General features: G+C 51.0%; 1 protein-coding gene across 1 annotated transcript in view; it reads left to right on the forward strand.

The window, feature by feature from the left end:
- The first annotated feature begins 294 nt into the window (after window positions 1-294).
- The window catches only part of TSPAN18 (tetraspanin 18), a 180834-nt gene continuing 154442 nt past the window's right edge, over window positions 295-26686 (forward strand). Inside the window, exon 1 of the mRNA XM_068554708.1 lies at window positions 295-458. The gene's annotated coding sequence lies outside the window, so the exon portion shown is untranslated. The remainder of the gene's footprint in view (window positions 459-26686) is intronic.

A 26686-nucleotide genomic window follows, 5' to 3' on the forward strand; every position in this document is an offset into this window, starting at 1 on the left:
AGACATGCTTTCACGGCGGCCGCCAAGGCAGCGGCGGCGGCGGCGGCGGCGGCGACTGGAGACTGAAGGGGAGGAGGTTTGGGGCGGGGAGGGAGCGCGGGGGAGAGGGAGGGAGGGACGGAGCGGCGGCGGGGAGGTGGGGCCGGCGGGCGGGCGGCTGCAGCTGCCGCCGGCGTCTCGGGGGCTCCAGGCTGCGGGGCGGACGCAGCGCCTAGCGATCCACCGCGGAGCCGCGCGAGGCCGCCCGAGCCCGAGCCCGAGCCCCAGCCCTAGCCCCGAGCCCCGAGCGAGCGCTGCCGCCGCCTGTCGCCAGCCGGTCCCCGGACGCGCCGCCGCCGCCACCGCCGGGAAGGCAGCCTGTGCCGAGCAAGTTGCGAGTGCGCTTCTCCTCCCGGGGAAAGTTTCCCCCGCGGCCGCCGACGGGAGTTGGCGCGGGATCCGGCCACTGCCGCTGGAAGGTAGGGGTTCCGCACCTCAGTGCCCTCCGTGCGCCCCGCCGCCGCGCTCCCGGGGACTTGGGGACCCAAGCGCGCTTCCCCCCTCCCCCCGGGCGACTGGTGGGCACGGTGGGGGTGGGGGTGGAATGGGGGGATCCCAGGATGGTCCTGGGGAAGCCCAGGAACCAAGTTCTACTTCGGCTGGGCTGGGGAAGGGGCGGGGGAGACGTGCTCGCCCCCATCCGAATCCGCCGAGGGCCAGAGGCTTCCCCCGGGACAGGTGCAGCGCTGCTCGGCGCTCTGGGCGGGTGATTGGGGGTGGGGGGTGGGGCAGCAGAATGGTGGGGGTGGCAGGTGTGGTTACAAGTCGGGGTCTTGGCGAGGGCTGCGTCCTGAGGGAGGGGGTGCGCGCCATGCCGCTCTGTAGGGGGGCAGGTAGTGACTAGGGATTGGGAGCGAGGATCCGGGCCGTGAGGATTGCCGGGCCCAGCAGGGCCACTGAGGGCTGGTCGCCTTCGGAGTCCCTGGAAGCGGGGCGGGGCGGGGGCGCCACGCTTTCCTTCGGGGCCCCCTTTATTCCGTACTCGGTGTGTGCGGTTTGGGGAAGCGGCGACTCCGCTGGGTGCTCGTTGGATCCGAGGCTCCAGCACGTCCAGATTTAGGGGGCGCAGCGGGAGTCCGCTTGGAGGGTTGGAGGGCACGGGTGGCTTCGCGCCGGCTTTGAGTCCCGGCTGGATTGAGGTGAGTTCGCTCCCGCGAGGGGGCGCCCTTCCCTGGCCGTTTCACCCACAGGAAGGCGAGTTCTGGTTCCTGCGAGACAAATGCACCGAAATCCAGGACCGACAACCGCAGACCAACCCCCAACACACGAGGGGCCAGCCCTGAGGAGCACCCCACCCCAGCCAGAACGGGGCAGAGGGTCGGAGTGTGAGGCTGGGATGCCCCCAGTTGTAACTGCGCTGTGTATTGGAAAGCTTGGCTGTCAGGAGCTGGTTTTTCTTCGGGGAGCCGGCAGGATGTATGGGTGAATAAAAAATTCACCCCCAGAAAAGCAAAAAGGAGGGGAACTTTACATTAACAGCGAATTGGTGTGGAGTAAGTGTATGGGAGCATTAACTTTCTGAGGTTTCTTTGGAGTCTGAAACCCAAACCGCTGAATGCACCCTTTTTGTAAAAGTTGTACCTTTGTTCCCTGGATCCGGCCAGATCCCTTTCTGGTGTGGGTGGGTTGAGGGTCTTGGGGTGAATCCCCTCTCTGGGCACAAATAAACTGGGAGGCACAGGGTGGGATTGATGGGGGCCCTTAAAAACTTTAGCAGTCCAGTTTCAAGTGGTAAATTTCTTAGTCAACAAGAGCCCCTCCTCTTGGGGTCTGGAGTCTACAGGCCACATTCATGTGGTCATTTCACAATTATTGGTGGAAACCTGCCACGTCTCCCCTTGTGGGACCTCAGGGCCCCTGCGTGTTGAGTCTGTGGGTCTGTGCCAAGGCCTCAGGGAGCCAGACGGCTGCTGGCATCTATGAAGAGCATCATCTTTGTCACGTGTGGGCTGTTCGACATTGGAGGGACCCTGAAGGCACTGTGGCCTCATCTTTCTCTCTCATTCCCTCCCTCTTCCCTGCACCCCAAGTGAGTACAAATGAGCAAATCAAAGAACGTGCAGTGGCCTCATAGCGGCTGGCGGAAGTTTTCATCTTTCTCATGGATGCCAATGTGAGCTCATTGGGCAGCCCCCCTCCCCCCTCTCATGTCCCCAGAGTCCCCTGCAAAGGTGATGGAAAAGGGTAGTCCCTGAAAGAGAGCTGAGGTTCTTGCTTTCAGTGTAGCAAATGTTTTCGTTGGATGCTCTCAAATTGCTCGAGGACAAAGTTGCTGTAAAGAAAGATCAGCATGGTTTTTATTTTGAATAGAAGAGGACGGATGAGTAGGGAGGAGACAGAGGAAAGGGTGGAGAAGCCCGCTGCTGTCTCTGTATTTGTCTTCAAGACATTCCATGGGGCCAGAAAACAAAAGGAGTTGTTTTGTATTTTTGTTTTGTTTTGTTTTTAATGACTCTAGTTTTTCTGTGGAGGGAAGCCTGCCTGGAACAGCCCTGCCCTTGGACACTGGGAGTGAGCAAGGGGCCCCCAGAGGGCTGGCGGCTCTGCGTTCTACCCCTGCTCCCTGCCCCCCACTCACACCCAACCTGCCCCGAAGATGGGAGGGAATTGAGACCCCCTGGGACGGCTGACATCCCTGTTTGGATGTGGAGTATCATGTGTGGACTCAGACTGCTTCCAGGCAAACTCCAAGATCTCTGATTCAGCAAAATTTCAGGTCTTGGGCACTGTGTCTCCTGGTCGTCCGGTCCCCACATCCATTCAAATGGCAGACCCTTGGTGTATCTTTACCCAGCCCGAGGCTGAAATGGCGGTATATCAGTGAAAGTTCCAGGCCACTTTCTAGAAGCATCAGTTCATCTGGAGTTGGAGTTAGGACACCTTGGGCTGATCCAGGAAGTACCCCCTCCTCCTTTAAAAACTGCCCTGTCAGCCTGGAAACAGCTCCCTGAATTAGTGAGTTTTTAATGGTCTGGGGCCGGGGTGGCGGTGGAGGAGGCGGGGGCTTGAAACTTAAAGTCAGGAGAGTCTAACGTTTTAGGGCGCTAGGCAGCCCTGCTCTGCCTTCTGTCCAGTGGGGGGCGCCGCTCCCGGCCGTCTTGCCCCGCTCCGCCACGACACGGCAAAGTGAACCAGGTGCCTGTCCTCCATCAGACTGCGGTTTGGGGACGGAGAGGGTGATGTTGGTGATCAGTTCCTGCTGGGATCCCCATTTCTGTCCACAAGCTTGCATGTTACCTTTCTCTGGAGGCCTGTGCAGCTTTTACTCCCTCCTCTTTCCTGGGAAGAGCAAAGAGTGGGGGCTGGACTGCCCCTCTTAGGGACCCCTCTTTCCAGAGGGCAGCTCTTCTGGTCTATTTCATCAGCCATTGAGAAGGAAAATCAGGAACATTTGTTCATGCTCAGCTGGGACACAGCAAAGGGAGGGGGCCTTGGAAACCAGCACTTTAGTCCCCCAGAGCAGATGATAGGTTGATGGGGTATTTTTGCAATCTGATGCTGTTAAGTAACCCGCCAGCCTGGGCTCCTCCTGCTGCATGGGCTGCCACCTTGGACCCGCATCAGTGCTCTGACTGGGGGGTGGGGTTGTGTGCAGATAATGTAACACTCATTAAAAAGAGAGGGAGAGGGAGATGGGTCCCAGTGTCTGCAGCTGGCAAAGCAGTTCTTTCATCTCAGCACTTGTTATCTTAAGGTCCAGCCCTTGCCCCTTGTTTGTACCCAAAACTGCTGGTTTAATTAGTAACTGAACAACTTGGAGATGAGCAACAGCATGTTCACTAGTCCTATGCGTGTGTGTACGTACTGATTGGCAACAGGATGGAGTGGAAAGGTCACTGGACCAGCTGGACCAGGAGTAAGGAGACTTGTGTTCTAGCCCCAATTCTGTTATGCATGGAGCTGTGGGACCTTGAGTGATTCACCGCCCCTCTCTGAGCCTCAGTTTCCCTATTTCTCTAGACGCAGCATTGTGAGGCGGTTAGGCTGCCTGGGTTTGAATGTCGGCTTCCTTCTACTTATTAGCTGTGTGACCTTAGGCCATTCAACCTCTGGTGCCTCAGTTTCCTGATCTGTGAAATGGGACTAATTGTACTGTATCAGAGTGTTGTGAAATGTCAGCGAGATAAAACATGGGAAACACTTAGCACGGTGCCCAGCAGGTAGTAAATGCTCAACAAATATTCAGTCATCATTGTCATTATTATTATTATTACTAATACTCTTATTGTGAAATGGGAGGGAGGGATCAACGTTGATCCTTTCCAGCTCTGATATTTTTGGGCACAGTGTGTGTGTGCATGTGTGTGTGTATGTGTGTGTGTGTGTGTCTGCTTTTGAGATGGAAGACAAGGGTGAATAAAACAAATTGCTTTTCTTTCTTTTTTATTTTCTTCCTTTCCCTGCCTCACTGAGGGACTCCAGAGTTAAAATCTTGTGAGTATTCTCATGATAGCCCCATCCTTGTGGCAGGAAGCCCAATGTGACGTCACTGAACATATCCTGGTTACTGGCACTTGAGGGATGATATTTCATCAGCTAGTATATGCCCATCTTTTCCCTTCCATCCTTTGTTTCCCACCCTTAACTATAGTACGAAGACCATATGTGCAGATAATGAGTTTAAGCTGATAAACAACTCCCAGATTCACCCAAATAAAAGGCCATCCTCCTAGAAGACACTTTCGACTTTAAAATAAATAATCTGGCTCCTCTGCTGCATTGCACTATGTCTGGCTGGCCCCGCTTCTCTCTCTGTGTTCTGCCCCTCGGTCTTTTGCAGGGATGTGAGCTGGGCCAGGTCTGCTGTCTGGGCTATGTCAGCCATCCTGGCGGGGCAGCCTCTGGCTGCACCTCGGCCTCATCTCCCTCCAGCAAAGGCTGTTCTCTGAGCCATCCCAGTGATGATCTTCACTATGGCAGACATTTGGGGAGTGCTCACCATGGGCCAGGAGCTAGACAACGCTTCATCTCACCTCTACCCTCCAAGTTGGTTCAGATATTGTCCCCATTTTACAGATTAGAAAGTAGGGCTCAGAAAAATCAAGGGAGCAAGTGGTAGGACTGGAATTTGATCCTAGGTTGATCTGATTCTCCCTTCTGTGCTCGAAACCACTCTGTGATGTTTCCTCTCCTATCGAAACCTCCTGTGAGCTCCAAAGCCCCAGGAAAGATTTCCCTGAGATGCGATCAGGCCCCCTCCTCCCTGCTTTTGCTCTTTTTCCAGGCTCAGAGTGCTTTATGAGATTCTCTTTTCTCATCCTGCATTGATTACTCAGCCATCCTGGGGACACTGAGGGGTAGGAGTTTTTTGGGACAAGGTTGCTTACAGGAAGGGGATGATCTTATTCAGCAACAAAAGGTTGTAATTGAGAGAGGATGTGTGTTGGAGTCACAGATGTGAACTTGCATCTTGTTTCTGCCATTTACTGGCTATGTGGCCTTGGTTTCCTTATTTGTGAAAAGCAGAATAATAGCAACAATAACAGTGTTAAACTAAGTAACACCAGCAGCCACAGCAGATGACCCCAGACTCTCAGTGGGTTTAATTCTCACTCATGTTACTTGTCTAACGTGGATCTCTGCTGTACACAGTTACTCAGGGACGCAGGCGGATGGTGACTCCACCATGTTCGTAGCTGCACTTCCAGGATGATGTGGCATCCATGGTTACCGCAGAAGGCGAAGAGAGCAATGGCAAAGGAAAAGGCACACTAACGCTCCACTGTGTCCCCTGGAGGTGACACACATCACTTCAGCTCCAGTCCATTGGTCAGAACTGTCACCTGGCCCGAAACCAGCTGCAAGGGAGGCTGGGTATTTACTGAGCAGTAACTCCCTGCATTTATATTTCCTGGATAGAGTACTTTGAGGATTAACTGAGATGATGCATTTAAAGCTTCTAGTATAGACCTGGCACATAGTCCTTAAAACACGGACGCTTCCTTTCCTTAATGATCCCTGACGTGCATTGCTCTTTAGAGATTACAGACCATGTACATGGAAATGATCTCTGGACAGATCATATAGTGCCCGTAATACACTGGAGGGGGAGTGGCTCGGAGAGGCCAAGGGGCTGGCCAGTAAGCACACAGCAAGGGCACTAAGCCAGACCCTTGACCTTCACCCCAGAGCTCCCATGGCCTCCTTTGCCTTACTGAAGTTTACTGCTCTTAGAACTTCTTCCAGGACCCTCCAACACCTACTTCTGCTCCTATCTCCTCCTCCCATACCCTAATGGGGAAGAGCTTCTGTATTCATCTTGTGTGTGTGCATGGGGCAGGGGGAGAAGGGCCAAGGGGATAGAAGGCTGGAGGGAGGCTGCAGGAACTATCTGAAAGCTGAGGGAGTAGTGTAGGGGCATGAGAAGCCTTAGTTCTAAATATTCATAGTGAAAGCCATAGGAATTTCGGCCCCATATACACTACTTTGGGAACTGCTGTGCATTCAAGCTTTGGGGTGTCCCCCAAATGACACAGAAGTTTACCTATGCTTCCTGTCCCATCTATGCAGTCTCCTGCCGGCCCCTTTCGCTCCTTGTGGGGTTGGGCAGGTAAAGAGAGGGGGCCGGATGAGGGTTTCTAGCCCTGTTTTTCTGAGAACAGTAAGGTGGTCAGACCTAGCTTCGAATCCTGACACCTCTACTTAGCACTTGTTTATCTCTCTGAGCCTCAGTTTTTTCCTCTGCAAAATGGGAAGAATGTAGAAAGCTATAAAGCTGATCAAGTGCCTGGCACCTAGTAGGTATCAATATGTGTACACATCGCTCCTCGCCCAGTTGAGTAAGAAACGAGAGATGCCTTTGGCAAGGGGCCAGCACCCCGAGGAGAGGCTCCAAGTGCCCCCCCTCCCGCCCCCGCACACATGCCTGTCACTCCCATCTCTTGGATGGAGAGGCTCTGGGCTCCCATCCTGGGTGGCCTGGGGCTGGGCTCTCTAGTTCATAAGAGTTGAACTACTACGGCTTCCATTTGAAATGGGAGACGAATTTGGAGCCCCAGCCCTTGGATTTAGGCTCGTCTTTTCACGTCTAATTACCACTGTGGGCGCGGGGCCTGAGGGTGCTGCCGACAGGAGCCCCCCCTCCCGTGTCGCTGCCTCTCCGGCTGGGACAGATTGCAGCACTCTCGCTGGCCAAGCGTGCCTCAGCCTCCTGGGGGGCAGCCCGCCGCCACCTGGTGCCTGACATTTAGGGCTCTCTTCAGCAGGACCAGCCCAGGGTACTCATCTTGTCTGAGTTTTTAGCCCCCAGGGGAATGAGGTGCTTCTCCAGCCAAAATACAAGCACCCCTAGAATAATGGGGATTTACTGTCCCCTGCAAAAGACCTCACAGGAATAACTGGCAGGCTGGACACCAGGGCGGAGGGCTCTTTGAGAGAGTTTGGCTCCCCAAGACGGGATTCGGAGGTGGCCCGTGGCCCCCTGGCATAGTGGATGCTTGTTCCTGGGGGCGCTGAGAGAGTGGCCTCCCACTGTAGCTGCACCAGGATGCTCCCGGCTTCTTTGAAAAGTGCTGGCGGGAGGCAGGCCGGTTAGGCTGTGAGTCAGGCACATGGGGTCCCTAAAACACATCTCATTCACTCCTGCCCCCAGACCTCAGCTTCTGCAGTCCCTCCCCCCGAAACACTGGGGCAGAGCTGTGGACCAGCTCAAGAGCGCGATGAAGTGATGTATTGGTTTCCTAGGGCTGCAGTAACAGGTACCATAAACTGAGGGCTTCTAACCACAGACATTCATCCTCGCACAGTTCTGGAGGCTAAAAGTCCAAAATCAGGTGTCAGCAGGGCTCTAGGGGAGGGTTCTTCCTTCCTTGCTTCTGGTGGCTATTGGCAATCCTTGGTGTTCCTTGACTTGTGAGCACATCACTCCAGCCTCTTCCTCTGTCATCACACGGTGTTCTCCCTGTGTCTGTCTTTCCTCTTCTTATGAGGACACCAGTCATACTGGATTAGAGCCTAATGACCTCATCTGAACTTGATGACATCTGCAAAGACCCTGTTTTCAAATAAGGTCACATTCATACATACCAGGGGTTAGGATACGTGGGGCACACCATTCAATCCATAACAGGTGGGTACTGTTATCGCTCCATTTAACAACCAAGAAAACCAACCCAAGAGGCTAAGTATTGTAATTTGCCCAAGGTCACACAACTATACAACTAGTAAGTAACAAGTAAATTAATCTCTGTACATTTCAGTTTTCTTGTCAATAAAGTGGGGATTTATACCCACCTCGTGGCCTAGTTATAAGCATCAAAAGAGTAAGTGTCTGCATCAAACACACTTTGTCCACTGCTAACATTTGTCAGATGCTGTTTTCCATATTTGTTCCCTCCCAACAGGTCTGGAAGGGTGCTGGGTGTTAGTGTGGGCTTAAGAAACATGGGTGCATGTGAATTATAACCAATTGCAGATAGGATGTTTTCGAGAAGTAATGATTTGAAAGGACTGCGTGAAAGGCACCATTTACATTTTTCTCAACTTGTCTTTCTGGAGTTGCCTGCCGTCTCCATCTCCTCTCAGGCTGAAAATATCTGGTCCAGATGAATTGTTCTTGCTCTTTATCCTGGGTTCACCTTTAGCACCGGAAGTCACTGTGATGTCGGCAAGTTGGGTTCCTCTTCCCTGGCACGTCGTCTGGACTTCTCATCAAGAGAAGGGGGCCTAGGAGGAAATAGCCAAGGCTCCCAGCTCTGGCGCCCATCTCACAGGGGCCCAGGAGGGTTTGGAGGCTCAGCTGTGGAGGCCGAGGGTTCGGATACACCGCCTCACCCCCATGCATTGAAAGCATAAGAGGCAACACGCCATCGGGGTTAGGAGTTCTGAACATAAGGGCCCGGGTTCAAGTCCCAGTTCCCCCACAGTCCATGGCCTCTGTTTGGCCTTTGACAAGATAGTTAACTTCTCTGTACCACCGTTTTATTTATTTATTTATTTATTTATTTATTTATATTTTTAAAAAATATTTATTTATTTATTTGGCTGTGTCGCATCTTGGTTGCAGCATGCGGGATCTTCGTTGTGGCATGCAGGGTCTTTTCGTTGCAGCACGGGGACTTAGTTGCCCTGTGGCATGTGGGATTTTAGTTCCCCGACCAGCGATTGAACCCGTGTCTGCTGCATTGGAAGGTGGATTCTTAACCACTGGACCAGCAAGGAAGTCCCTGTATGACCATTTCACTTCATAAGGTTTTTTTTTTTTTTTTAATTGAGGTGTAATTGACATAAAACATTATATTAGTTTCAGGTGTACAACATAATTATCCAATATTTGTATATTTTGCAAAATGATCACCCTCATAAGGTTTTATGACGATAAAATAAGGTCAAAATGCATAAATGTATCTTTTAGGATTGAATGTGGCACTTTAAAAGTATTCAATGAATGTTGGAATTATTCTAATTATTTTATTTATGATCTGTTTCCCTCAATGGAATGAGGGCAGAGACCTGTCTTTCTCAGTCTCCATGGAGCCTGCAGTGTGTAGCTCAGTGCCTGGGATTGAATAGATGTCTGTAGACGTTCATACATGCAGAATGAATGAGTGAGGGAATGAATGATGAATTCTTAGTCATAGCTTCTTAGGGATCGCACCCTTCCTTGCTATGCACCAAGGCCTCTACCCATAACCCCCCTTAGGTGGGGGCACTGCGGACAGCATGGAGACAAACCCAGTGGGGAGCCAGGGGTGCCAGGACAAACTCATGAAAGGCACTTACATCTGGGGGCGGGGGCAGCGAAGGCCTCCCCATGGAATTAAGCACAAGTTAAAGCCTGGAGGATGAGGAGGAGATGGGGAAGGGCGGCCTGGAAAGTTGTGGTCACCAGGAAACAGGCTGTGTGGTGGCTCCCTGGGGAAAGCCACGTTTGCAGTATCAGGTGTCCCTGCGACTTATGGGGGAACAGACGGCCTCAACCAGCAGAGATGCCCGCCCACACTCTGACACATGGAAGGCCAGTCCTCCTCCGGTATTACAACCTAACAGGTGTACCTCACTCGAGGCGGCCGGATCTATGAAAATGCCACCTGGATCAGAGGATCCTCATCCAATTTACAGACAGATTAACGCTGAGTCCCGTTCCTCCCTACTGCCTTAAAAATAAAATTCAGTTTACTGAAGTTCGACTTACACACTTTGTTAGGGAAAACATCTGTTGTGTAATGTGATCGTGCTAGCCGCCTCGCTCTCTCTCTCAGAAGCCCTTCAGTAGATTCTCACCTGTGTTCAGAAGGCTTTCTTGCAGCCTCTGCCCCTCCCCCACCCAGGCCTGCCTCCCTCTGCTCCAGCCCACCAGCCACCTTGCCCCAACCCAAACAGGTCTGCTCTGCATGCTCTTCCCTCATCCCGGCAATGCTTTCCCTCCCTCTTTACCCAACTCCTCTTCATCCTTTGGATCCCATCACCTCCTCCAAGAAGCCCTCCTGGACTCCCAAGTGGGCCAAATTTCCCACCTATTGACTCTGATTGCTCCACCATCCCCTCCCTAACAGGAGTTAGTCACGACTGGGCAACTGTTGACTCGTCTGTGTGATTATTTAACTTCCATCTCCCCCACTCTAGCATAACCCCTGGAGGGCAGGGAGCCTGTCTGTCTTTGCTCATCCATCCCAGGCACCTGTCAGGTGCTCACAAAATGCTTCCCTCCATTTTTCCCTTTGTAGACCAGTCTTTTTCAGGCTGTCTTGGGTAATGAGCGCAGCTGACTTACTGATCACTTTCAGTGTGCCAGGCACTTAACGAGTCTAATCTCATCCAATAGAATGGTTTACGGTCCCAGCTCTACCATTCACCAGCTCCGTAGCCTTGGGCAAGTTACTCAGCCTCTCTGTTCATCATTTTCTCATCCATAAAATGGGACTAAAAATAATACCTAATTTATTGGGTTGTTGTGAGGACTAAATAAGTTAATTCTTATCAATTTTATTTTCTCACAGTTTTGGAGGTTAGAAGCTCATGATCAAGGTGTTGGCAGACTTGGTTTCTTCTGAGGTTTCTTCCTGGCTTGCAGAAGGCTGCCTTCTCATTGTTCTCACAGGGACTTTCCTGTGTGCACGTGTACCTCTGGTGTCCCCTGGGGGTCCAAATCTCTTCTTATAAGGGCATTAGTCAGATTGCCCTAAAAGCCTCATTTTAATTTAATCATCTCTTTCAATGACTCAGGAGGTCTGAACCCCAAGCCCGCTCTCCAGCATTACATGGTCTGTTCCCTGGCTCTGCTCCTCTGTGGGACACCAGGGTCTTCCCTGTTGGAGCCAGTCCATGTCTTAACAGCCAGAGTGGGAGAAAATCAGGATCTGGGGTCTTGGAGGCCTCTCACCTGGCCCTTTGCTCCCCTCCAGTCCTTAATCCCCTGTTCGATGGCAGCTGTCAAACCCCTAAGGGTATTGGGACCTATTGTCCTGCATGTGGGCTGAGAGGGAGACCAAGGGTACCAGGAGGTGAGAAGGAAGTGGGAGGGTTCTAGGAAGTGAGGGGGATTATCGATTCTGGGATTTTCTCCCTCTCCGTACTTCATTTATTTGATTTTCCAGGAGTTATCACAAGCTCTTTGAAACGAATCACTTTTTACTGGTGAAAGACCTAAGAAAAAAATAATCAGAGTAAACATAGTAAGAGAATACGGAAATAGATCAAAAGCATATTCAATGGAAACTTGAGTCTTAAGCCAGTCTCCTCACCGAGAGACAACCAGTGTGAGCAGCCCCCTGTCCCTGCTGAGTTGTTCTCCCAGTAAATGACCACAGCTGTGTACATGGTGCCTGCCATTCCTATATACCCTGCGGTGTTCCATCCCTTCGACTCTGCATCTTGCATTTTTTCAATTGTTCTGTCTTAGCATGTACACTTCTGCCTTGGTTTAGTTGAGGGTTTCCAAAAACAGACCCTGAGCACGGATCTGGGTACATAGAGTTTATATATGATGAGGTTGGTTCCAGAGAGGTGAGTGGGCAGGGAGGGGAGGGGAGCCAACGAAAGATGCCCTAATGAGCAGCCTCCCTCTGTGGGCACCTGGGGCCCTGTCCCACTGGGGACTCTCCCAGGGACTGTGTGAAGCACACCTCAGAATCGACCCAGTGAGTGGTCACCGACTTCCGTCTCTCATTGGTTGAGGGTTGCTCCTGGGGACATCAACTTCTGGAAGCTTCCAGGCTGCCTTCAAGCCAAGAGACCAAAGGAGGTGCTTGAGTAGGGGCTACCAGAGTGAGCAGAACTGTCCCCTGAAGCTGTAGGGGGTCTCCAGGGTGGACCATGGGGTAGGGGAGAGGCACAGCTCACGTGTCAGTTACTTACCGCGTCCTCTTGTGTTGGATGCCTAGTATATCCCTGCGTGGACAGCCGTGATGTTTTGCCTGATGCCCTACGGGCGAACTGAATTGCTTTTCTGGAACACACCTTCTTCTTGCCGCTCCACCCAGCAGACAATCTGTGGAGACCACCTACTGTGGAGTGGCCAGCTGGGTCAATGGCCATCTCTCTCCCATAGTTGCTTGGTCCTCTCTGGCCTCTTCCTGCCCCCTGCCCATCCCCACTTGGTCCCCACAGATGTCGTTTTGACCCTTTCATCTCATGGGGTCCAGGAGCCTGGGCTAGGTGGGGTCTCTGAAAGACCCTGGGGCCCTTTGGAGAACACGTGTGAGAGGGAGGCCAGCAGGTCACTACAGAGGGTGGTTTCCACCTTCCTCCAGGGTTGGACGGGGACGTCCGTTGGCAGATCAAAAGGCTTTTTGTTGTTGTTTTATTTTCCTTTCTAGCGGCTTCTTGCTGGGGAAGCAGGCCGCGGAGCCAAGGCAAACAGAGCGAGCTCTGAGGCCACTGCCTGCCGGTTCTGCGAGGCTGAGGAGATGAAGCTTTGGCGCTGCGGAGGGGAGAGCGCTGGGGCCACAGGTGGCGGCTGTCCCGGGGACCCTTCCCGCCTCAGAGCCCAGAGACCAAATGGGGACAACGGGGGCCGAGCTCAGAGCCTGATGGGCTCAAGGAGGCCTGGGATCTGGGGGAGCAGGGCGGGGTCGCCAAGAGGGCTGGACCGCAGACTAGACTCAACCCCTGAGTTGCCGTCCTTACCGTCCACAGCTGAAGAGATGGGGAGAGCCCTGGACTGGGAGTCCAGAGAGTCAGAACCTGGAGCTGAACCCCGTTTGGGCTCCAACTAGCGCTCGTGTCCGCGGAGGACCGCTGACATCGCGCCCATACACGGGGGGGTGGGGCTGCTTGTCCTCCATGTCCCCTCTGACTCTAGAACCTCCCTTTAGAGTCTGCAGTGGGGGCTACAACCGGAAAGCCTCGAACCCTCTGGAGACAAGCACTCAGGAAGCCGAGGCGTGGTTGTTCATGGAAGCGGGGGTATTAAGTAAATTAAAAGTGCGGGAGGAAAACCCATCAGCATGATTCTCAATAGCTGGGATGATATGCATAACATTTCCTCCCTTTCACTTGATCATTTTCTCTTCCCAAAAGAGTTCGAAGAAAGAAAATGTCTGATGATTCGCCGCACACTAAGCTCAAATAAATATGCTCTTAAAAAAGTGGTTGCTACGTAATTGAATTCATATAATGGGCAAATTTTCTTTCTAAGTAGCCCTACCACTCACAAAGGTCTATTCAAACCTGCTGGAGAGGTACGTGTGTGTGTTTGTGTGCAGAGAAAAAGATCTCACCGATAAGGAATCTTTTTGGCAAAACAATAATGATAACAATATATTTAAATAAAGTTGTGTGCATGTCTGCTGGGGAGGAATGTACGGGATTAAAGTTAAATGTTCTTTGAGAAAGAGGAGTTCTGAAGGCAGCTGTAGAGTCCAGGTGGCATTCGAGTAGGGCCGTAAGCAAGTGGGAATTCCAGCTTCTGAATCCCACAGTTCAAATCCTGGCTCTGCCCCTCACAAGCTGCATGACCTTGGCAAGTTTTTTATCCTAATCGAACCTCAGGTTCCTCATCTGGAAGAAAAAGGGACAGCACAAGCGGGATCCACTGGGTCCTGGGCTTGGAGTGACCTGCCACGTCGGCCCTCTTTCATTCCCTTTCCTCTCCAGAAGCACAGCAGAACTGTTCCATGTACCCAGCAGACCCATGTATATGATCTCATTTGATGCCCCACAGTCTGATTGTGGTGAGATTTCTAATCCCCGTTTTATGGAAGGGAGACCTGAGGTGCTGAGATTATGGAATTCCATAGATCACCCAGTTGGTTGGAGGGATATGGGAAACTGGGAGGGTTTTTCTGAAACATTGCAAGTCCCCACCTTTTCCATTGTAAGGGGATCTTTGCCTGGGAGGCCTGCTGAATGCAGAAAAGGAGCTCCTGGTGTTGCTTGGTGTAGGCGTTCATTCATTCTTTCTTTCTTCCATTGTGTGTCCGGACAGCCCTCCACATCCACAGATTTTGCATTGGTGGATTCAACCAATTGCAGATTGAAAATATTCAAAAATAAAAATTTCAGAAAGTTCCAAAAAAGCAAAACTTGAATTTGCCACACTCCAGCAACTATTTACATAGCATTTACATTGTAGTAGGTACTATAAGTAATCTAGAGATGCCAAGGATACAGGAGGATGGGTGTAAGTTATATGCAAATACTACACCATTTTTAAAAAATAAATTTATTTTGTTTATTTATTTTTGGCTGCGTTGGGTCTTCATTGCGGCGCGTGGGCTTTCTCTAGTTGCAGGGAGCGGGGGCTACTCTTCGTTGCGGTGCGCGGGCTTCTCATGGCGGTGGCTTCTCTTGTTGCAGAGCACGGGCTCTAGGCACGCAGGCTCAGTAGTCGTGGCACACGGGCTCAGTAGTTGTGGCTCGCGGGCTCAGTAGTTGTGGCTCACGGGCTCTAGAGCGCAGGCTCAGTAGTTGTGGCGCACAGGCTTAGTTGCTCCGCGGCATGTGGGATCTTCCCGGACCAGGGCTCGAACCTGTGTCCCCTGCATTGGCAGGTGGATTCTTAACCACTGCGCCACCAGGGAAGCCCCTACTATACCATTTTATATGAGGGACTTGAGCATTGGTGGATTTTGCTATCCATGGAAGCCCTGTAACCAGTCTCGAGGGACGACTAGTACTGAAGGCTTGAGGTGGAGGGCGGTACATCCAGAGGGTGTGTAACCGTCCAGTCCAGTACTGCACAACAGTCTTTTCTGGTCTTGAAGCCCCTGAGCCATACCCACCAGGAGGAGCTCTCTCCTGGGTCCCTGACTCAGGCTGGGCCCTCTCGCTCACTCTTCTCACCTCCCAAGCTTCTCCCAAGTCTCAGGCCCCCTCAGCCCCTCCCTCTGAGGACGCGGAGTTTCTGCTCTCTTGGCCTCACCTGGAGGATCCCCTGCCCCTTATGTGGGTGACTCAGGCTTGGTACTGCTACCACGCAGAGATTGACGGGGACACAGCCTCTCCAGTACCCACCTCGCCCTCCTTCCCTGCCATACAAAGTTGCCCTTTGCCGGAGATGCTTTCTTACCGGGTCCTGGCGGGGCTCCCGACCCTCACACTCCTGATGCCGCCTGATTCTCTGAGACTGTCTTTGCCTCGGTACCTAGAGGTTCTTGAGAGAACATTGTCCTTAAGAGCCCCGCCATGGGGAGTGGCGGGTCATCTTCCTAGCTCACATCTGTAGTCTTGTCTCTCCTGCCAGTTTACAGGAGGCTGTGAACAGAAGCAGCACCTTTCCCCCCCAACAAGGAATTCAGGAGTTGATGTCGCATGTACGCGTACACCTGTGTGCACTTGGGTGGGTTTTGCTGGGCCCTGAACCTGGGCCTTAAGGTGTCATCCAGAGCCTCGTTGGAAATAAGTGTGATGTCGAAGGCAGCAGATGACTGTATCTTTGGGATGAGGAGGAATGGGATTAGGGCAAAGTCCATTCCGGTCAGTTCAGTAGGTAATGGGAAGAGAGCCTTGTGGGGCAGTGGTTAGAGCCCGGGCCTTGGGTCAGGCCATCATGGGTAGATTCTGGCCCTGCCACTTTCTGGCGTGTGTGACCTCGGGCTGGTAAAGCCTTGATACTTCTTTCCGTTCCATGTGAAACTAGGTAACAGCAGTGCAGGTTGGTAGGAGGCTGAGTAACCGAGTCGGGCCCCTGCCATGAACATGAGTCCCCAGAAGTTTGGAGAGAAGTGTGTGCAGGAATAGGAACTCCTCACATCTTGAGTTGCCCTTGGGTCCTTTTTCCCGTCGCGTTAGTCCTGCCCCCTCTGGGAGTAGCCAGAAGTCTCCCAAACGCTGCAACTGTTTCTGGTCTGGCCTTCACTTCCTGATGTGGATGTGGACGGGCATGCTGGGTGCCTTCCTCTGCCACCCCTGGAAGCCCCAAGTCTCCATAGAAGGCAAAGACTTGGAGGTGCAGACACAGCTGTTCCTGAGGGAGGAGATGCCGTTGTAACACAATCCGAGGACTCAAGTTTCGGGCACCTTTGGCTAAAAATGACCTTGAAAGTCAGGTCTGCAGATGTTAGGGAACTTTTAGTATTTTTGAGCTTAAGAAAAAAATTCTAGCGTGAGTGAGGGGAGAAGAGCAAGAAGGAGCCCTATGGCCTGGTTGAGGGAAGAAAATGAGATTGCTTGGTTTTCATTTGCAGCAAAACACACTGTGAGTTTTTCTGCAAATGTTAATAAAAACAGAAAGTGGTGGGACCACAGAGGCCACCCTGGGCTGCTGCTGGAAGCACCTGCACGTTGGAGCCCCTCCCTGGGTTTGTGTGGATTATTGCTTTGGAAAAGGGCAATTTTTAGTGATGTCGGATCACCAATCTCAGCCTCATTAAGGAAAATCTCTTTCTTAGAGCCCAGGGATCAGCGTGAGAATGACTCCTCACCGGCTCTTGGCCGCGGCCTTGTCTCTGAGCTGAGATCCCAGCCTGCAGCCAGCCTGGGCGCTGTCTCCGCTGTTTACTGCTTAGCAGGGAGAAGTGAACCAGATGTGATTGGTTTGAGATGAATGAGGTTACCATCGTGTTTCTGGCTTTTCCAGTAGTTCCTAATTGGTTGTGAGAGGCCCCCTGGAGTAGAGTGAAAGAGCCCTGAATTAGAAATGGGGAGATGCTTCAAGTTCCCCTGGGGCAAGGCACTAGCCCTCTCTGGGCTTGTTTGCCACCCATAAAACCTGTAGCCAAAACACCCCAGGGCAGACATAAATTATCTTCAAGGCAAGCATCGTAGGGTTGGCGTGGGAATCAGAATCAAATAAGCTAAAGAATGGGGCCAGGCTTGGGTTTGGTTCTTTCTCTGTTTCTTACCCATCCTGGGAATAAGAAGGCTGAACCACTTGAGAAAATGGCAAGGGTTTCCGGGGGCCAACACTGAATAGCAGGTGTGGCAAATACATTTCATCTCAAATGCCAACCCTGATTGATTGGTAGGGCCTGCTGAAGGGTAGATGAGGCTGGGTTATTCGGGCTCAGCAGGAAGGAGTGCCAAGATCAATTATTGATGTCTGTTACAGTTGCAGGGGGGTGGAGTGCTAGCCCACAGGGTAGATTTGGGGAACCCTGGGGTGCTAGGTAGAGCCTAGCCACTGGGAACCTGGGTGCTCTGCCGTCACTGGCTTTGTGCTCTATGGCCTCAGGCAGTGGGTCTTAATTGGGCTACATTTCAAAATAATCATGCCTGGCTGTTCACATTCTCAGGAAGTCCGGTTGGTACTAGTGCAGTGCTGGGCATGTGTATTTTGAAGAGACTGCTCAAGTGATTTCAATGTAATTTCATCCTCGTAGAGCAGGGGTCCCCAATCCCCGGGCCGTGGACCAGTACCGGTCCGTAGCCTGTTAGGAATCGGGCCGCACAGTAGGAGGTGAGCGACGGGCGAGAGAGCAAAGCTTCATCTGCCACTCCCCATCGCTCGCATTACTGCCTGAACCATCCCCCCCCCCCCACCATCTGTGGAAAAAATTGTCTTCCACGAAACTGGTCCCTGGTGCCAAAAAGGTTGGGGACCGCTGTCATAGAGAAACACTCACTGAAGGACAGCCATTGACAGCTTACTGAGGCCTCATTCACTCAGCAGTTTGGTGGAGGGGATTATGAGAATTTCCCCCACTGTATCATATGAATTTGTGAGGCACCAAGGAAGATGGTCTGGCCAGTGGCTAAAATGAATGAAGCGCACAGGCCAAAGGTGCAACGTGGTGGCCTGCAGGCCAGATCCAAGCTGCAGATGTATTTTGTTTAAGGTGCACAATGCTTAAAACATGAAACTGACCCAACATTAAAATGTTGGGAAATGTAACTAAAACATACACATACCGTATGACCCAACTATTCCACTCTTTCCAACAGAAAAGCGTACATGCGTACATGCTCTCCAAGAGGCATGTGTAAGAATGTCCGTAGCTTCATTCTCTCTGAGGGGCCTGGAAACAACCCAAATGTCTATAAATGGTAGAATGGACATGGGAGTACTACACTGCAGAGAATGAATGAACTCCTGCTGCTGATGGCAATCTGGGGGGAATCTCAGAATCCTGATGTTGAACAAAAGACAACAGAGGTGAAAGAGAATGATTCTATTTATACAGAATTCTATCTACACAGAATGATTCTATTTATATAAAGCTCAAGAGTCGGCGAAGTGAAGCTATGGTGTTAAAAGTCACTGATTCCGTTTGGGCAGAAGTCAGGGAGGGCCCGGAAGGAAGCATGAGGGGCTTCTGGGTGCTGGTCTCTTCCTTTTCTTATTCGGCTTGGTGGTTTCACAGGTGTGTCCAGTTTGTGACTATTCATGGAGTTGTACATTTCAGACCTATGTACTTTTCTGTATATATATTTCAAAATTTTAAATTCTGTTAACAAAACAGAAAACAGAAAGAGGATTGTAACCAGTTGAAAAAGAGATGTAGCATAAAACTCTAGATTTCTCCCTTCCTTGACAAATAGGCCCCTACGTGGCAAGAGCAGGCAGGGGGTGAGTAGGGGCTGCCCCCTTGGGAGGGTGCACACCTCTCTCCCCTTCTGTTTCAGGTTGTTTGTTGGGATTTGCCTTTGAAACTCGTAACAAAACGCTGCCCTCTGGGACTCCCAACCTCCGTCAGAGAGAAGGGCTTTGCGGGTGAGTGATGGATGAGGTAGAAGGAGCAAGGTCTTCTTGTCAGGCTGGGTTCAGTCCTGACTGTGGGTACACTTGCAACTTTGGAGACTTTGGGCGAGTGATTTAGTCCCTCTGAGCCTCGGTTTACTCATTTGTAAAGCGAGGAGAGTAATACCACATCATAGGGTTGTTTGGGGGTTGGGACCAGTTTACGATGAGAAAATGCACGGCGTGCCTGGTGGCCGTGGCTGCTTTGGCAGAGCTACATTTGCCTGCTCCCCACAGCCGGCCCGGTGCTGTCTCCTCACGCCCACTGGGAGCGGAGACTCGGCGGTTACTGAGACGTGGCCGCCTGGACCCAAGTTCCCTTTGCTGAGGTTGAGGTGGGAGATGGGAGACCTGTTTTTTGGGGCCCTGGCAGTGCCCTCCTCTCTGGCCCAATCCTGTGCATCAGGCCCCAGCTTGCATGGAAGGGCAGGGCCTTCCTCTGACTGGTCAGGGCCAGGCGTCCAGGTGAGGCGATGACCACAGCTCCTTAGTAGCTAATACTAGCCATCATGGCACCAGGCACTCCTGCACAGACGGGCATCTGCTTTGCCCCGTGGGGCAGCTGGGAACATTCTGTCTTCACTCCCTGCTTGCTCCTTGGTGCCTTGCTTCTCCATCCTGCTTGCAGCAGCCAGAGTGGCCCTGCCTCAAGGGGACGGTTCTCAGGAACACCTGGCACCTCCAGGTGACACTTGCTGGTTGCATCTCCGCTGCACACCAGGCTTCCTGATTCCAGGAATCACCCAGACAGGGAGGTGTAGGGACCACGTGACTTACCCTCTCCAAGCCTCAGTGGCCTGATCTGGAAAGTGGGCGTTGATCACACCTGCTCATCATGGCTGTTGAAGAATCCTAACTATGACTGTGAACGTTGCTGTCGCCGTTATTATTGGTTGCGAGAAAGCGTCACGTGGACCACTGAGGGTCTATTTTGGTGTAAAGGATGTGGTTTGAAATGGCTTCTTTGTCTCAGAACAATCTGTTTTGATTTATTCGGCTGTGGGAATTTGAAAACGGCCCAAATGTTTTTCCTCCTCTTGTTCTCTCTCCAGCACTCGGATTTCCTCCCACTCACTCATTCACTCACTCCCGCTCACAGCCCTCTTGCTCACACTTGTTCACACTTATCTGCTCACGGTCCAAGGGCAGGTGGGACATCAGATGCCCCATAGGTTTTCCCTCTCCCTCAGAGGCTCATGCTCTCACAACTGCTTACACTCAGAGTTATGAATAGTCATTTTCACACTCAAACTCCCCTCCCGTCTCTCGCTCCCCCTCATCCCCTCCACCCCCCGGCCCCTCCAAGTGCCAGCAGAGCCATGAGGTCAGGAGATCTGGTTCTCACTCTCTTTTATCAAAAGCCACTATGGCTGTGTGACCTGGGCCAAATCACTCAACCTCTCTGGGCCTTGGTTCCTCCCTCACAACAGAGGCAGAGCTGCCAGTTTTACTTTTAAAGAGATCATCACTTTCTTCTGCAGTATCTCAGATGGTCTGAGATGAGGTTCTTCCCGCATCTTGATTTCCCTGACTCTGCAAATGAGTGGATCCGATCTCATTAGGCAGACCGTGTGCCAACCTGAAATTACTCTTTAGGCTTTTCCTGATACTGAAGAGACATCATTTTATTTGGAGCTAGAAATTAACATGGGGTCAGGAGAAACTACAAAGTTCAAGAGGATGATTCGTTCTTAACTTTGGAGAGACACAACGTGATAGCATCTCACTGGGTCCCATTCCTCTTCCTCTCAGCGACCCCAGTAGAGGTGACTAGGGAAAGAGGGATGGTGGTCAGTTTGCTGCTGCTGATGGAGGAGGGGCCGTGGACACCAGGACAAAGACCTTATGTTTCCTGCACCAAGCCCATCAGCAGGATCCACTTTATTTTGTGTGCCTGTCCCCACCTCAGGTTCTGGCCCTAAGAGGGCTAGAATTTATTGAGAATACATGACATATATTGTCCTGCTGAATCCTTGCAACAGCCCTACAGGTTATGTATGAAAATCATTCCTGTTTTGAGGATGGTGAGACAGGAGCCTGGGAGGCTGAGTGTCACGCAGTCGATCAGTGGCACAGCTGGCTCTGTAACTGGGCAGTGATCTGCCCTTGCACTAAGCTTTGACCACCGAAGCATGCTGTCCTACATGGCCCAGTGGTGCCAAGGTGGAGTGGAAAGACATAGGATTTCAAGACGGGAGTCTGAGTTTTAATCCGGCTCTACTTACAAACTCATTATGAACCTTGGGTAAGTCCCTTACCCTCTCTGGGCCTCAGTCACTCATTGTAAAATGAAGGAGAAGACCAGCTGATCCCCAAGTCCCCTTCCGGCGTGATACCTTGTGGCTGTCTGGGGCAGTATATGCAGTGATTTCAGGCAGTGATTAAGAGACAGGGTGCTGGGATCAATCTGAAGTGGACAATCTGATCACGTGGATAATCTGTTTAATGTAGATGCTGAGCAGCTCTCCTGCCTTTGCAACGGCAGGATGCCAAGTTAATTATTTAGGATTTAGGTAATTATTTCCACTATTCAACCTCACCTTTCCTGGGACAGTGTGTAAGATGGTCACCTCCTCTTCAAAAAATAAATTCTAAATGTTAATAACTCTGATCTGTGTGACTAATCTAAAGATGTTTAAAACGGAAATTCATTGACCAGTACTGTCAAGGGTCCTGATACAAGGTGATTGTTTCCCTATTCATAGCAGAGATTAACACCCTGAATTTTGTGAGGTTTCTTTTTTAATACAACAGCTTTATTGATATATATTTTAAATACCATACAATTCACCCACTTTAAGTATAAAATTCAATGGCTTTTAGTGCACGTGCATAGTTGTGGAACCATCACCACCATAGATTTTAGAACGTTTTCATCACCCTGAAAAGTAACCCTCTATCTGGTAGCAGTTACTCCCCATTTGCCCCATTCCACCACCTGCCCCGGCCCCTGGCAACACTAATCTACTTTCTATCTCTATGGATTTGCCTATTCTGGACATTTTTAATAAATGGAATCATAAAAGAAAAGAGACAGGGTGCTGGGGTTAAATCCGGGCTGAAGAGCTGTGTGTCCATGGGTAGGTTACTCAACTTCTCTGACGTGCAGGTTCTCCGTCTGCAAAATGGAGAGAAGATCAAGGCCTGTTGCATAAAGTTGCCACGAGCGCTGAGAAAGATAAAGTATATGGGACAGTGTAAGTGTTCCTGTGTGTGCCAGCTCTTACTGTGGTTTTATGATCTGTCTTGGCAGACTCTTCTGCTAGGGATGTGGGCTTGCTACCTGACACAGACAGCCCGTCCCAGAGTCGGAGGCATTCCATCCCCACGTGATATTATGCATGGATCACCATGATGCCTTTGAGGAAAAACCATTTGCCTATCAGAATGCCTGGGAATTTCTTAACCAAGGTACATTCAAGATGCTAAAGTGAAAAGAAGCTGTGATGACTTAGCCCAGTGGCATTCAACTTACTTGTAGCCACAGACCTCAAAGAAAGTTCACCATGGAGCCTCGGAGCCTCCAGAATAACTCAAAAGGGAGCTGCCCTGTTGAAGCAGGCATAGGGGGCTGGTCCCCCCTGCGCCCCTCCCCCTCCACTTGGGTGTCTCCTGAGGAACCCCTGGGAAACCCATTCTGAGAATCACAGGCCATTAGGTGATAGAGAATGAAACCGAGACCCCGAAAGGGGCAGTAACTCACCCAGGAATCAGAAGCAGGCACGTCTGCTAGAATCATTTTCATTAGCAGTATCATTTCCCGTTTTTATAAGAGGGCTGTCCTGTGTTTCTTTTGGCCACTGATCCTAATTAATCACCTAGAGCTGCGTCTTTCAATATTGACGCTTATTTAGTGGCTGACAGTTATTCTGTCTCCTGCCTTCCTCACAGTCATAGGTAGAGGCTGGATGGATATTTATTGTTAAATCAAGGAAAATGAAGCTTTTTATTTGGAATCTTTTGAAACAGTGTTTACGCAAACAATCGTGCCTGACTCTGCAAGCGTATATGACCCCAAAATAAAAATAAATAAATCGCGACCAGAATGAACCCATAGATGGGGTGATGTGTAGGGGCTCTCAAGAGCCCTACTGAGATGAAGCATCTCTCCCCACTCCCCCTTTTGCAGCCCTCCATCCCAATTTGGTTTTCCAGATCACAAGGTACTCCTCCCTCAAAACCTAATTTCCGCACAGATTTAACCAGCAGTGACCTGCCACGTGAAGAGCTTTAGTGAGAATCAATAGGTGTGGGTCTGTGGTGCGGGCTCCACGCCTGCTGCATATAAAACACCCCGGCAGCGAAAGTGAGATTGATACTGGCAAAACATCTGGGGCATCATAGCACAGTGGGTCCCCCTGACCATTTTAAAGGCGAGGTGATGGCCCAGAGACGCTTGGTGATTTGCCCAGGGTCACACAGTGATTTAAAGGGAGGGCCCATGTCCTCCAGGTTCCTAGGTCGGGGTCCTTTCCAACACACTGAAACCCCTCTTTGCTGAAGCCAGGCTGCGCTTTGCTTTATGATCTAGGTAATAAACCAGTCTGTAGTGCCTGTGTGGGCAAAGAGAGAGCTGGAGTGAACTATTAATTAGAGGCTGGCTTTTAGAGTCCCTGAATGGAGTGTGCTGTCAGAGCAGGGAGAGAGGTGCTCTGAGACATTTGCTGAGCAACCACTGGGGTCCAATGCCAGCCTGATGGGAGGTTCAAGAATGGAGAAGAGCAGGTCCCTGCCTGCAAGTGTGGGAGAGGAGAGACACATGTGAATTCAGTTCAAGGCTGGCGAGGCTCACGGTTGGCTTCCCAGCACACTGTGCTCTGGGAGGGGGTGGGAACACGGTCTTCTCCAAGCCTGACCCCGGCAGCCCGGCAGATGTGTTTATTTCTTCCTTTTCCACTTGGGAGGCAGGCGTCTGGCAGGGCGGTTAAGCAGGCAGCCTGTAGGGCCAGGCTGCCTGGGGTTCAGATCCCAGCTCTTACTGTTGAGATCTGTGATCTGAGGCTAACTACGTGATTCCATTTCCTCATCTGTAGAATGGGGAGAATAACGGTGCCTTTCGCATGGCGTGGTGTGATGGCGAGGCCTTAATGAGGTAGTCCTCTTAAGTGCTTAGAGCCCCACCCACTCTGACAGATGGGATAAGCAAGCAACTGGTATTAACTGTTAGTCTGGGGAATCTTACATGGGTGTGTGTTTCTTCATTTAAAAAATAATGTTTATCACTTTTTTCTGATTATAAAAGTCACTTGTATACAAGTGCCAGCTACCTAAAGATACCCATTGGTAACATTTTGCTGTAGTTTTTTCCATCTTTATCCCTGTGCATTGTGTGTGTGTGTGTGTGTGTGTGTGTAATTGGGCATGTACTGTCAAAGTATAAGTTTCAAAAAATTATAAATCCTATAGAATCACATGTACATCTAGAATGAACATGGGTCAGAGACTGATTTGACTCGTGAATGAGGAAGCCAACAGGAGATGCTCACTGGTAAAGCTGGAGAATTAGAGAAACAGCGGTTATGTAGGCATGGGAGAAAGAATACTGCAAGAAGATGGCTGGATTGTATACACAAAGGTTAATCCTAACCGTTGGGTTATCTTTTCTACCAGGCCAAAAAAAATCTACAAATTCGCCTGTAACCTCCCATGAGTCAAAGTTACATTTCTCTAGAATCCCCTAGATAATGACCCCTTGGGTGAGTCTGCTAAACAGTGCTCCAGTATGATGTTGAAAGTTTGGTTATCATTTACCTTAACAGTATCTATATATTCTTTCTGATCATACACTAGAAAACTACACACCTTGCCTTCTACACTTAATATTCCATCACATTCATTTTCAAAAGAAAGTTTTGAGGAAGGACCAGGAGTCTCCCAAGGGTGTGACCAGCTCTTCAACCCAGCTTGATTGAGGTGCCCCCATCCCCTGCCATCTCGAGGTCCCAGGGCAACTGCATTGATCTCAGTTGCCTGCTGCATTTTATCGTGTTCGTCCATTTCCCTCTCTCTTTCTCTCCCCATCTAGACTGAGTTTCTTTTTTTTTGTTTTTTAATTTATTTATTTGTTTGTTTTTATTTTTGGCTGTGTTGGGTCTTCGTTGCTGCGCGTGGGCTTTCTCTAGTTGCGGCGAGCGGGGGCTACTCTTCATTGCGGTGCACGGGCTTCTCATTGTCGTGGCTTCTCTTGTTGCAGAGCACGGGCTCTAGGCACGCAGGCTTCAGTAGTTGTGGCACGTGGGCCCAGTATTTGTGGCTTGCAAGCGCTAGAGCGCAGGCTCAGTAGTTGTGGCGCACGGGCTCAGTTGCTCCGTGGCATGTGGGATCTTCCCGGACCAGGGCTCGAACCCGTGTCCCTTGCATTGGCAGGCTGATTCTTAACCACTGCGCCACCAGGGAAGCCCCTAGACTGAGTTTCTTGAGGTCAGGGATTTGTTGAGCTGAACTGTCTTCCTGATCCTTCTCTCTCAAGCACCTAGTATGTGGCACATGGTGATTCTTCCAAGATGCTTGTCGAGTGAACGAACAGGGATGTTAAGAGGCCTGGCCTTTGTCAGTTACAAAAGGCGAACCTTGCTGTTGGAACAAGCAGGGCTCCAGTCCGGAACTGGCCGTGTCCTTCTGTTGAGTCAGAGAAGCTCCCAACCCCCGCACAGTGTCACGGCCTTCCACCTCCCCCATCCCTGATTCTGCCGTTTAATTGTGTTTGGAGGGCTCTATACGCTTGGTCTAGAAAACCCAGCTGTCTCTTCTCTGTAGGACTCTTAAGACTGAGCTCTCTGAGTTCCTAACTTTCTATCCTAATCAAGGTCTTAAAGGGGTAAAAAGTTCTTGGCCACTTCCAGCTGTGGAGGGAGAGATGTGATGGAAGGATTAATCTCTGTGCTGTGAATTTTAAAGCTCTCTTGTTCCATGTGTTGGGAAAACCTATCAAAGTGCTAATAGATCTGCCGTCTTCCCTCCCGCAGACGCTTTTCTGCATTGGAATATATTTACAGGGACTTGAGCAGGGACGAATTACAAGGAGTTGGGGTGCCCTTTGCCCAGATTCCACTGCAGCCCTGTGGGTTATAAAGTCTGAATTAATAGCCCCACGTTGCGGAGGAGAGCTGTGGTTGGCTGTGGGGTTGGCCCTTTAGTGATGAGTTCTCAGCTTTTGGCTTCCTTGCTAGCAGCAGGGCAGCCAGTTTGGAAACATCTCTATTACTGTCATGTGGCTTTTTAATACTGCTTCTCTCAGAGGCAGAATATCCTCTCACAGGCGCTCCCGTAGGTGTATGACTGACTGCACAGCGGATCCCCGTTGAGTTCAAGGTCTACAGTGTGTTGAGACACATTTTGTACCAAAGTCAGCTTCAGCACTGAGACAGACTTAGCTCTTCTTGAACCCTGTGCTAGAAGTGCTGGATTGTTCTTGAAGCCTTTGAAACACCAGGTATCTTTGTTTGAACAGCCCAATAGCCTGAGAACCTCTCAGATGCATTGTTGGAAGGACAGACACTATGGGGTTAGCCTAATGCAGGCTGGACTCAGGCGAAGTGGCTCCAAGACTTTGGCTGCAGACAAAATCGTTGGTTCTGGTCCTCCCTCTGC

The sequence above is a fragment of the Eschrichtius robustus genome, chromosome 11 (genome assembly GCF_028021215.1).
Source record: "Eschrichtius robustus isolate mEscRob2 chromosome 11, mEscRob2.pri, whole genome shotgun sequence".
Classification (NCBI taxonomy): domain Eukaryota; kingdom Metazoa; phylum Chordata; class Mammalia; order Artiodactyla; family Eschrichtiidae; genus Eschrichtius; species Eschrichtius robustus.